The sequence below is a fragment of the Bufo bufo genome, chromosome 5, assembly GCF_905171765.1.
Source record: "Bufo bufo chromosome 5, aBufBuf1.1, whole genome shotgun sequence".
In the NCBI taxonomy this organism is placed as follows: Eukaryota; Metazoa; Chordata; class Amphibia; order Anura; family Bufonidae; genus Bufo; species Bufo bufo.
The window spans coordinates 277529661-277542558 of NC_053393.1; the positions used below are offsets into that span (position 1 = coordinate 277529661).

The window sequence follows — 12898 nt, forward strand, 5'->3', positions numbered from 1 at the left end:
AAAGATTAAAATAGACAAAATCGCCAGGACCGGATGGCATACACCCCGTATCCTAAGAGAATTAAGTTGTGTCATAGCCAGACCCTTATTTCTGATATTTAAAGAGGACCTTTCACTTGTAAAAACAATGTGAACTAAGTATGCTGACATATAGAGCGACGCCCGGGGATCTCACTGCACTTACTATTATCCCCAGGCACCGCTCCGTTCTCCCGTTATGCCCTCCGGTACCTTTGCTCTTTAAGTTATAGTAGGTGGTGTCTTCCCTTGTCCTGTGGGCGTCTCCTTCTCCTAGGCTGCAGCGCTGGCCAATCGCAGCACACAGCTCACAGCCTGGGAGAAAAAAAACTCCCAGACTGAGCTGTGCGCTGCGATTGGCCAGCGCTGCAGCCTAGGAGAAGGAGACGCCCACAGGACAAGGGAAGACACCGCCTACTATAACTTAAAGAGCAAAGGTACCGGAGGGGCATAACGGGAGAACGGATCGGCGCCCGGGGATAATAGTAAGTGCAGTGAGATCCCCGGGCGCCGCTCTATATGTCAGCATACTTAGTTCACATTTTTTTACAAGTGAAAGGTCCTCTTTAAGCACTCTATACTGACAGGGAGTGTTCCACAGGATTGGCGCATAGCAAATGTGGTGCCAATATTCAAAAAGGGTCCAAAAACAGAACTTGGAAACTATAGGCCGGTAAGTTTAACATCTGTCGTGGGTACACTGTTTGAAGGTTTTCTAAGAGATGCTATCTTGGAGTACCTCAATGAAAATAAGCAAATAACGCCATATCAGCATGGCTTCATGAGTGATCGGTCATGTCAAACTAATTTACTCAGTTTCTATGAGGAAGTAAGTTTTAGACTTGACAGCGGTGAATCAATGAATGTCGTATATCTGGACTTCTTAAAAGCATTTGACACTGTACCGCATAAAAGGTTAGTATATAAAATGAGAATGCTTGGACTGGGAGAAAATGTCTGTATGTGGGTGACTGGCTCAGTGATGGAAAACAGAGGGTGGTAATTAACGGTACACACTCAGATTGGGTCACTGTCACTAGTGGAGTACCTCAGGGGTCAGTATTGGGCCCTATTCTCTTCAATATATTTATTAATTATCTTGTAGAAGGCTTGCGCAGTTAAATATCAATTTTTGCAGATGACACTAAACTGTGTAAAGTAATGAACACGGAAGAGGACAGTATACTCCTACAGATGGATCTGGATAGATTGGAGGCTTGGGCAGAGAAGTGGAAGATCAGGTTTAACACTGACAAATGTAAGGTTATGCACATGGGAAGGAATAATGCAAGTCACCAGTACATACTAAATGGTAAAACACTGGGTAACACTGACATGGAAAATGACCTAGGAGAAACTGTAGAACCAGTGTCCCGCAGCTGCTGCCAATGCCAATAAGATAATGGGTTGCATCAAAAGGGGCATAGATGCCTGTAATGAGAACATACTGCTACCACTCTACAAATCATTAGTCAGACCACACATTATTATTATTATTATTTATTATTAAAGCGCCATTCATTCCATAGCGCTGTACATATGATAAGGGGTGCACATACATAATAAAGACAAGTGCACTAAGCAGGAACAAGACGAGTTACAGACTGGTACAGAAGGAGAGAGGGCCCTGCCCGTGAGGGCTTACAATCTACATGGTATGGGAGAAGGACACAGTAGGTGCGGGTTAAGTTAGTCATGGCGGTATAGAGGCAGCAGGGTCACGGGTTGTAGGCTTGTCTGAAGAGGTGGGTTTTCAGGTTTCTTTTGAAGGATTCCACTGTAGGTGAGAGTCTGATATGTTGGGGTAGCGAGTTCCAGAGTATGGGGGATGCACGGGAGAAATCTTGGAGTCGATTGTGGGAAGAGGCAATAATAGGAGAGGAGAGAAGGAGGTCTTGTGAGGATCAGAGAGTGCGTGTGGGGGTGTATCGGGAAAGTAGCTCAGAGATGTAGGGAGGGGACAGGTTATGGACGGCCTTGTATGTATTTGTTAGTACTTTGAAGTGAATTTGTTGGGCAATGGGGAGCCAGTGAAGGGATTGGCAGAGGGGAGAGGCAGAGGAGTAATAGGGTGAGAGGTGGATTAGTCGGGCAGCAGAGTGGAGGATAGATTGGAGGGGTGCGAGAGTGCTAGATGGAAGGCCACAGAGGAGAATGTTGCAGTAGTCTAGGCGGGAGATAATGAGGGCATGTACAAGCATTTTCGCAGATTCAAAGTTAAGGAAAGCACGGATGCGGGAGATTTTTTTGAGTTGGAGGCGGCAGGTGGTGGAAAGGGCTTGGATGTGCGGTCGGAAGGAAAGGGCAGAATCCAAGGTCACTCCAAGGCAGTGGGCTTTGTTGACTGGGGAGAGTGTGCAGCCATTGATCATGATAGATAGGTCTGTTGGGGGGTTTGAACAAGATGGGGGAAAGATTATGAATTCTGTCTTATCCATGTTAAGTTTAAGAAAGCGAGAGGCGAAGAAGGATGATATAGAAGATAGACATTGTGGGATTCTTGATAGTAAGGTGGTGATGTCTGGACCAGAGAGGTAGATTTGTGTGTCGTCAACGTAGGAGTGATACTGAAAGCCATGGGACTCTATGAGCTGTCCCAGGCCAAAAGTGTAGATAGAGAAGAGCAGGGGTCCTAGGACAGAGCCTTGCGGGACACCAACAGAGAGGGAATGAGACGAGGAGGTGGTGCGGGAGTGGGAGACGCTAAACACATCGAGTACTGTGGACAGTTCTGGGCTCCTGTGAACAAGGCAGACATAACAGAGCTGGAGAGGGTTCAGAGGAGGGCAACTAAGTAATAACTGGAATGGATGGACTACAGTACCCCAAAAGATTATCAAAATTGGGGTTATTCACTTTAGAAAAAAGACTACTGAGCGGAGGTCTAATAACTATGTATAAATACACTGCCTATCCAAAAAAGTCGCCACCTGGATTTAGCCAAATAGTTATGAGCCTCCTATTGGATAATTATTGCATGGGCGATTATCTTTCAGCTGGCCACAAGTTATTTAACCCCAACTGGTGCAATGAGTTGCTTCTCATTTCTTAAACAACCATGTCAAAAGACATCTCGTGGTCGTGGAAAAGATGTTAGCCTGTTTGAGAAGGGTCAAATCATTGGCATGCATCAAGCAGAGAAAACATCTAATGAGATTGCAGAAACTACTAAAATTGGGTTAAGAACCGTCCAACGCATAATTAAAAACTGGAAGGATAGTGGGGACCCATCGTATTCGAGGAAGAAATGTGGTGGGAAAAAGATCCTGAATGATCGTGATCGGCGATCACTTAAACGTTTGGTGAAATCAAATCAAAGAAAAACAACAGTAGAACTCAGGGCTATGTTTAATAGTGAAAGTAAGAGCATTTCCACACGCACAATGCGAAGGGAACTCAAGGGATTGGGACTGTGTAGCCGTAAGAAAACCACTAATCAGTGAGGCAAACCAGACAGAAAGGCTTCAATTTGCTAGGGAGCATAAAGATTGGACTCTGGAGCAATGGAAGAAGGTCATGTGGTCTGATGAGTCAAGATTTATCCTGTTCCAGAGTGATGGGCGCATCACGGTAAGAAGAGAGGCAGATAAAGTGATGAACTCATCAAGCCTAGTGCCTACTGTACAAGCCTGTGGGGGCAGTGCTATGATCGGGGGTTGCTGCAGTTGGTCAGGTCTAGGTTCAGCAACAGTATGTGCTCCAAGAATGAGGTCAGCTGACTACCTGAACACAGTGAATGACCAGGTTATTCCATCAATGGATTTGTTCTTCCCTGATGGCACGGGCATATTCCAAGATGATAATGCCAGGATTCATCGGGCTCAAAATTGTGAAAGTGTTTCAGGGAGCATGAGACATCATTTTCACACATGGATTGGCCACCACAGAGTCCACACCTTAACCCCATTGATCATCTTTTTTTTGGGACAGGCAATGTATATCAGGGGTCAGTACAGAGATCTCTCCCATCATCTATTTATCCCCAGGACTGTGACTGTGACGAGGGGACATCCTCTGCGTCTGGAGGAAAGAAGGTTTGTACACAAACATAGAAGAGGATTATTTACGGTAAGAGCAGTGAGACTATGGAACTCTCTGCCTGAGGAGGTGGTGATGGTGAGTTTACTAAAAGAGTTCAAGAGGGGTCTGGGAGTATTTCTGGGGTGTAATAATATTATAGGTTATAGTTACTAGAAAGGGGTCGTTGCCTGATTGGAGTTGGGAAGGAATTTTTTTCCCCTTAAGTGGGGAAAATTGGCTTCTACCTCAGTTTTTTTTTTTTTGCCTTCCTCTGGATCAACTTGCAGGATAACAGGCTGAACTGGATGGACAGATGTCTTTTTTCGGCCTTATAAACTATGTTACTTTGTAATCTACTCTCCACAGGATCCACACACCAATGATTCTAAATATCATTGAGTCTGTGCTCCAAATAATCCATTTTTTGTTGAATAGATGTCATTTTCTCTTCTAGGTCCTGCAGTAACCTGGTTAGTGGGGCTGTGCAATTCTCAACTTGAGAGATACGCTCCTCAGTATGCTGTACTCGTTCTCTAATGTTTTGCAAATCTTGTCGCAGCAGGCCCAAATCAACTTTGACCTCATTTTTGTTCATTAAGGAAGTTTTGCATACATTAATAGCATTCAGAAATTGGTCAGACATGTGTTTCAGGGTATATTCAGGAGCAGGAGTCTCCTGAATATCAGTATCATCTGGCAAAATAGTGGAGGTTTGCAAAGTGTTCGGAGCAGCTTGTTGGGGCACAGGGGTACCAGGATTGCTCATTCCCACCATCCTAGCAAATTCTCTCAACCGCTCCGATGCTCTCTGTGATTTAGAGGGGCTCATTGTGAGTCCAATAAGTATACAAGTAGATGAATACTCCCGTACAGTTCCGTGCCAAAACGAGGCTGCAGCAAATACTTCTAGTGCCTGTCAGTGTTGATCTTCTAGAGAGTAGTTGTAATGGCAGAGGCAACAGCAGAGGCAATCCGGCAGCCCACACACACAGTGAATAGAGAAATGCAATAATCTTCTCCAAATAACTCAGAGAGTAGTGTAGCAATATAAACAGGAGATACTGTCTATAGGTTACTTCAGAATGCCACTGGTGCTGAGAATCACCCCCCTGCAAGGAGAAATGTCTGCCACGTGACCAGCAGACTGCCGTTCTGTAATGGCCGCCACAGGAGCACTGTTCCTGAAGGCCACTGCACCCCCGGCCGGTCATTTCACCACAGGAGCCCGCAAAACAGAGTGGAGGGAGAGCCTAAAGCTGCCCCAAGACTATGCTTGTGTCCCCCTTGGATGGCAGTTGCAGCATGGTGCCTAAGATATACAGGATGCTAGAGTTCTGTCGAAGCTGTGCTTAGAAGCATCCGGCCATCTCAGCTGCTGGCCACACTCCCCACTCTGCAAATACTTTATTTTGAGATGTTAAAGCATTATCCCTGTAGTCCTGATCTTGTCCATCTGACTATCACCTGTTTGGTCCCCAAAAAGAAACCCTACGAGGACAAAGATGAACATCTGATGAAAAGGTGAAGACAGCAGTGCATTCATGGCCCACAACTCAGCCTAAAACATTTTTTGATGCAGGAATACAAAAGATTGTTGACAGATGGGCAAGGTGTATCGAAAAGCAGGGATATTATGTGAAAAAATTATGTATTTGTCTTTTCAGAAAGTTAATTAACACTAAATTGTGTTTTGTAAGAGAAAACTTTGAAAGGCTGACAATTTTAGACTTTCCACAGTTTATACTGCCACATGGAATGGAGAAGGAGATACCTTGCTCAGCTTGGAGGAAGGCTGCTTGGGACAATGGCAGCAGTGTAATCTTACCCAGACTAGCAGCAAAACAGCATGGACTAGAGAATAGTTTAGGATGAGATGAAGGGACTGTCGAACTGCAGGTGTGTTGATAGACAGCTTGAGGTTAGTGAGGTAGAGGTGAAGAGGTAACAGAGTCCTGAGTGCCTCCCCCCAAGTTGCATGTTGTGTCTCCAGCTCCTTGACACAATATTGCAAGAATTCCAGCTGACAGACTTTCCAAAAGTACCAAAAAAGCTATGACTAGCAATGATTCAAAGCAGTGGCGTAACTACCGGGGAAGCGGCTGCTTCGGGCCCGGGCTGACAACACGGGCCTGTCTATCCCTGCAGAGCTAAACATATGGGGATCCCTAAGCTCTGCACCCCCATTTCCCAGTATACCAGACATAGGGGCTCTGCGCCCTGCCGCTCAGTGTAGGGTAGATGCTAGAGTGGAGTTGTAAGAATGAGGTCTGTGACGTCACTGGTCACATGCTCCTTCATGGTCACATGGTCAAGTGTGGGAAGTGCTTATAAACCCAGACTGCAGGAGCTTGTGAAGGAGGAGGAACTGTGTGTGCCTGGATGTGCTGCAGACCACGAGTCCATAGGAGTTCATACATGAGGAGGCAGGTACAGATCTATGAAGGGAGGGAAGGGGGGCATGTGGTGTATTCTGGGGACATGGGGGGGTCAATCTGTGAGGGGGGGCATGCGGGTGTATTCTGGGGACAAGAGGGTGCAGATCTGTGAAGGGGTTATGGGGGGGGTCAGTCTGTGAGGGGGGCATGTGGTGTATTCTGGCGCCATGAGGGTGCAGATCTATGGGGTGGGGGGGCATGTGGTGTATTCTGGCGCCATGAGGGTGCAGATCTATGGGGGGGCATGTGGCGTATTCTGGGGACATGAGGGTGCAGATCTATGGGGGGGGGCATGTGGTGTATTCTGGGGACATGAGGGTGTAGGTCTGTGAGGGGGGTTATGGGGGGTCAATCTGTGAGGGGGGCATGTGGTGTATTCTGGGGACATGAGGGTGCAGATCTATGGGGGGGCATGTGGGTGTATTCTGGGGACATGAGGGTGTCTGTTTGTGAGGGGGGGTCAATCTGTGAGGAGGGGGCATGTGGGTGTATTCTGGGAACATGAGGGTGCAGATCTGTGAAGGGGTTATGGGGGGGGGTCAGTCCGTGAAGGGGGGCATGTGGTGTATTCTGGCGCCATGAGGGTGCAGATCTATGGGGGGGGGGGCATGTGGTGTATTCTGGGGCCATGAGGGTGTAGGTCTGTGAGGGGGGGTTATGAGGGGGTCAATCTGTGAGAGGGGCATGTGGTGTATTCTGGGGACATGAGGGTGAAGATCTATGGGGGGGGGGGCATGTGGTGTATTCTGGGGCCATGAGGGTTTAGGTCTGTGAGGGGGGGGGTTATGAGGGGGTCAATCTGTGAGGGGGGGGGGGGCATGTGGTGTATTCTGGGGACATGAGGGTGCAGATCTATGGGGGGGCATGTGGTGTATTCTGGGGACATGAGGGTGTATGTCTGTGAGGGGGGGGTTATGAGGGGGTCAATCTGTGAGGGGGGGCATGTGGCGTATTCTGGGGACATGAGGGTGCAGATCTAAGGGGGGGCATGTGGTGTATTCTGGGGCCATGAGGGTGTAGGTCTGTGAGGGGGGTTATGAGGGGGGTCAATCTGTGAGGGGGGCATGTGGTGTATTCTGGGAACATGAGGGTGCAGATCTATGGGGGGGCATGTGGTGTATTCTGGGGACATGAGGGTGCAGATCTATGGGGTGGGGGGGCATGTGGTGTATTCTAGGGCCATGTGGGTGTAGGTCTGTGAGGGGGGGTTATGGGGGATCAATCTGTGAGTGGGGGGGCATGTGGGTGTATTCTGGGGACATGAGGGTGCAGATCTGTGAAGGGGTTATGGGGGGTCAGTCCGTGAGGGGGGGCATGTGGTGTATTCTGTTACCATGAGGGTGCAGATCTCTGTGTGTGCGTGGGGGGGCAATCTCTGAGGAAGGGCATGTGGTGTATTCTGGCGCCATGAGGGTGCAGATCTATGGGGTGGGGGGGCATGTGGTGTATTCTGGCGCCATGAGGGTGCAGATCTATGGGGGGGGGGGCATGTGGTGTATTCTGGGGCCATGAGGGTGTAGGTCTGTGAGGGGGTTATGGAGGGGGGTCAGTCTGTGAGGGGGGGCATGTGGTGTATTCTGTTACCATGAGGGTGCATATCTCTGTGTGTGTGGGGGTCAATCTCCAAGGGGGGGGCATGTAGTGTATTCTGGTACCATGAGGCTGCAGATCTGTGGGGGGGGGGGTCAATCTGTGGAGGGGGGGCATGTGGTGTATTCTGGGGACATGGGGGGTCAATCTGTGAGGGGGGGCATGTGGTGCATTCTGGGGACATGGGGGGTCAATCTGTGAGGGGGGGCATGTGGTGCATTCTGGGGACATGGGGGGGTCAATCTGTGAGGGGGGCATGTGGTGTATTCTGGGGACATGAGGGTGCAGATCTATGGGGGGGCATGTGGCGTATTCTGGGGACATGAGGGTGCAGATCTATGGGGGGGGCATGTGGTGTATTCTGGGGACATGAGGGTGTAGGTCTGTGAGGGGGGTTATGGGGGGTCAATCTGTGAGGGGGGCATGTGGTGTATTCTGGGGACATGAGGGTGCAGATCTATGGGGGGGCATGTGGGTGTATTCTGGGGACATGAGGGTGTCTGTTTGTGAGGGGGGGTCAATCTGTGAGGAGGGGGCATGTGGGTGTATTCTGGGAACATGAGGGTGCAGATCTGTGAAGGGGTTATGGGGGGGGGTCAGTCCGTGAAGGGGGGCATGTGGTGTATTCTGGCGCCATGAGGGTGCAGATCTATGGGGGGGGGCATGTGGTGTATTCTGGGGCCATGAGGGTGTAGGTCTGTGAGGGGGGGTTATGAGGGGGTCAATCTGTGAGAGGGGCATGTGGTGTATTCTGGGGACATGAGGGTGAAGATCTATGGGGGGGGGGCATGTGGTGTATTCTGGGGCCATGAGGGTTTAGGTCTGTGAGGGGGGGGTTATGAGGGGGTCAATCTGTGAGGGGGGGGGGCATGTGGTGTATTCTGGGGACATGAGGGTGCAGATCTATGGGGGGGCATGTGGTGTATTCTGGGGACATGAGGGTGTATGTCTGTGAGGGGGGGTTATGAGGGGGTCAATCTGTGAGGGGGGGGCATGTGGCGTATTCTGGGGACATGAGGGTGCAGATCTAAGGGGGGGCATGTGGTGTATTCTGGGGCCATGAGGGTGTAGGTCTGTGAGGGGGGTTATGAGGGGGGTCAATCTGTGAGGGGGGCATGTGGTGTATTCTGGGAACATGAGGGTGCAGATCTATGGTGGGGGCATGTGGTGTATTCTGGGGACATGAGGGTGCAGATCTATGGGGTGGGGGGGCATGTGGTGTATTCTAGGGCCATGTGGGTGTAGGTCTGTGAGGGGGGGTTATGGGGGATCAATCTGAGTGGGGGGGCATGTGGGTGTATTCTGGGGACATGAGGGTGCAGATCTGTGAAGGGGTTATGGGGGGTCAGTCCGTGAGGGGGGGCATGTGGTGTATTCTGTTACCATGAGGGTGCAGATCTCTGTGTGTGCGTGGGGGGGCAATCTCTGAGGAAGGGCATGTGGTGTATTCTGGGGCCATGAGGGTGCAGATCTATGGGGGGGGGGGGCATGTGGTGTATTCTGGGGTCATTAGGATGAAGATCTATGGGGGGGTTATGGGGAGGTCAATCTGTGAGGGGGGGTGGGTGTGGTGTATTCTGGGGACATGAGGATGCAGATCTGTGGGAGGGGGGGGCTTTATGGGGTGTATTAGAGAGGGCGCAGATCAATAAGGGGGGGTGTAAGCCTCTGTGTATGGGGCTGGGTGTATCCTGGTTTCTGTGAAACCTCCATTTTCTTCTCTTGTAGCTGGTGTGTGGTAACATTGATGTGTATTCACCCAATAGATTTTGTTCTTGAGAGCAGAATGGCAGAGCAGAGGGGTTGCCATCCAGCAGAGCCAGAGGAGAAGAGCACACCAGTGCCTACTGCTGTACAGTCTGATAGCAGTAAGTATGCTGTATGCACAACTACAAACTATATTTAAGGGGTTGTTGTGTCGAACCTGTACATGATAGTGTCACTGCTTGTCATGTCTAGGTGGCAGTCAGTAAACAGAATCTGTCCTAAAGACACAGCATGATTGTGTCAGAAGAGCGGAAGTCCCGTGTAAGCACCCTTAGTTGGGATTCAAATTGGTGATGTCAGCTTAACGGCATAGCAGAGTGTTTCTATGGCGGTGTGGGTGCATTCCAATGTGCCATTGGCACTTTACTTGTGTAATTACACTGTGTGAAACCAGCTTTACACTGGATTCAGATGGCATAATCGCAGTGTGCTTATGTGCCTATAAACCACAGCTTCTAAACTCCGGGGACACATGCTATCCCTAGTTTGGAAGCAGTGTCCTAAATATGCTGTCTTAATCCAGCCTTGCTTCTCTACCTTAGGGTGCCCATACTCTAGGCTTAGGGTGCCTGACCCCACTAAGCCACACCCTGATCATGTTAGGCAATACTCCCTCCGATTCCACAGCCAATAGGGATTAAAAAAATTAAGGCAAAATAAACTTCATGTCATCTGCTGTGGAGAGATGGTGACTCTCACTGCAGCTCACGCTCAGACAGCACAGGGCTGCTGTATGAGAGTGAGCTGTTCAAAAGGACATCTGAGTCCATTCAGGCCCTGCGTCAGACGGAGGACAGGGAGTCTGAAAGCTGGGCTGTCCAGCCTAAAACTGGACTTCTGGCCACCCTACTTTACCTGCTGAAGTAGCAAACAGCCTGAAAGTTTTTTTTACAGGCCTTTTGGAGAGCACACACAGACAGGTGAATTGATAAGCAGAAGGACAGACAGGCCAATGTGTGGGGGTGGTGGGCTGTATTTTTCTAAAGCCAAGTTCAGATGACGTAGTAGAAAGGTATCATGGCTTGTCTGTGCTGTCTCCCCAATGGGCAGGGTTTAGAAGCAGCAGCATATACACGGTGCGTAAGCGCACTGTGAATGCAGCGACTGAACTTGGCCTACATGCACTTGGTTTAAAAACTACATCCCTCATATTTCAGTCACTTCAGCTGTCTTGCGTATGGAGGCAGGGTTACCAGGAACAAGAGGCAAATAGCCAATTTTATATACTTAAAGTATTAACTTTATTTTTTTATTTATTTCTTGTAGGTAAACAAACTGATCAAATTGGTGAAAGTGGCATTACTTGTGCAGAGACTGAAAATGTAATTCTGGAAAAAACAGTGTGACATGGTATGTTTTAATTATAAGCAATTTTTTCTTTTTTTAAGCAATGGGCTTTATTTGGCAAACCTATATAGCATACAATACAGAAAACCAAAGCAAGGGGGCACACAATGTAATGAAAGCCAGAGTGCAACCGTGGCCCGAAAAGGACCTGAACAACATAGACTGCAAAGCAGTCAAGAGGGACACAAAATGAATGCACATCCAAAATTAATAAGAAATTTTAAAGCAGGTTTATTAAGACAACACTGATACACAAATGCGTTTTAAAAGAATTGTATACAATATGACCAGGTGCTGGCATAGAATATAGCCAGCACCTAAGCAGGATCCACAATTGTCCAAGATCATGAGATACAATATGTACCCTGGCTACACAGAATCGATGTCAATGAAATAACATATGATATATAACATGGCATCAAGCAAAAAAACTAACAAAATCAGCAAGTGTAAGCCATAACCCCTGAGGAAGCCGGACTTACTGGCAATACTCGTGGGACGTATTTTATCTTGCATGGATCCACTGTTTCAGCCTTGATTTATACTTGATGATTATTTTTTTTCCATGTATGTGTGTCATTGTTGTCCTAATAAACCTGCTTTATAATTTCTCATTAATTTTGGATGTGCATTCATTTTGTGGCCCTCTTGACTGCTTTGCAGTCTGCTTCTTTTTCAAACCTATAAAACATAAGGTTTAGGCCTCATGCACACGACCGTTGTGTGCACCCGTGGCCTTTGTGCCGTTTTCCGTTTTTTTTTCGCGGACCCATTGACTTTCAATGGGTCCGTGGAAAAATCGGAAAATGCACCGTTTTGCAGCCGCATCCGTGATCCGTGTTTCCTGGCCGTGAAAAAAATATGACCTGTCCCATTTTTTTCACGGCCAACGGTTCACGGACCCATTCAAGTCAATGGGTCCGTGAAAGAACACGGATGCACACAAGATTGGCATCCGTGTCCGTGATCCGTGGCCGTAGGTTAGTTTTTGTACAGACGGATCCGAAGATCCGTCTGCATAAAAGCTTTTTCAAAGCTGAGTTTTCACTTCGTGAAAACTCAGAACCGACAGTATATTCTAACACAGAGGCGTTCCCATGGTGATGGGGACGCTTCAGGTTAGAATATACTAACAGAACTGTGTACATGACTGCCCCCTGCTGCCTGGAAGGTGCTGCCAGGCAGCAGGGGGCAGCCCCCCCCCCTGTAGTTAACTCATTGGTGGCCAGTGCGGCCGGCCCCCCCCCTCCCCTGTAGTTAACTCATTGGTGGCCAGTGGGCCCCCCCCTCCCCTGTAGTTAACTCATTGGTGGCCAGTGCGGCCGCCCCCCCCCCTCCCCTGTAGTTAACTCATTGGTGGCCAGTGGGCCCCCCCTCCCTCCCTCCCCTGTAGTTAACTCGTTGGTGGCCAGTGGGCCTTCTCCCCTCCCTCCCCCTCCTAATTAAAATCTCCCCCCTATCATTGGTGGCAGCGGAGTGTACCGATCGGAGTCCCAGTTTAATCGCTGGGGCTCCGATCGGTAACCATGGCAACCAGGACGCTACTGCAGTCCCGGTTGCCATGGTTACTTAGCAATTTGTAGAACCATTATACTTACCTGCGAGCTGCGATCTCTGCGTCCGGTCGGGAGCTCCTCCTACTGGTAAGTGACAGGTCCGGCCGGGAGCTCCTCCTACTGGTAAGTGACAGGTCATGTCACTTACCAGTAGGAGGAGCTCCC

General features: G+C 49.1%; 1 protein-coding gene across 2 annotated transcripts in view; it reads right to left on the reverse strand.

Annotated features, from left to right (window-relative positions):
- MTRR (5-methyltetrahydrofolate-homocysteine methyltransferase reductase) overlaps positions 1-12898 on the reverse strand; it is a 1123497-nt gene that overhangs the window by 867783 nt on the left and 242816 nt on the right. The gene's annotated exons all lie outside the window — the stretch shown is intronic.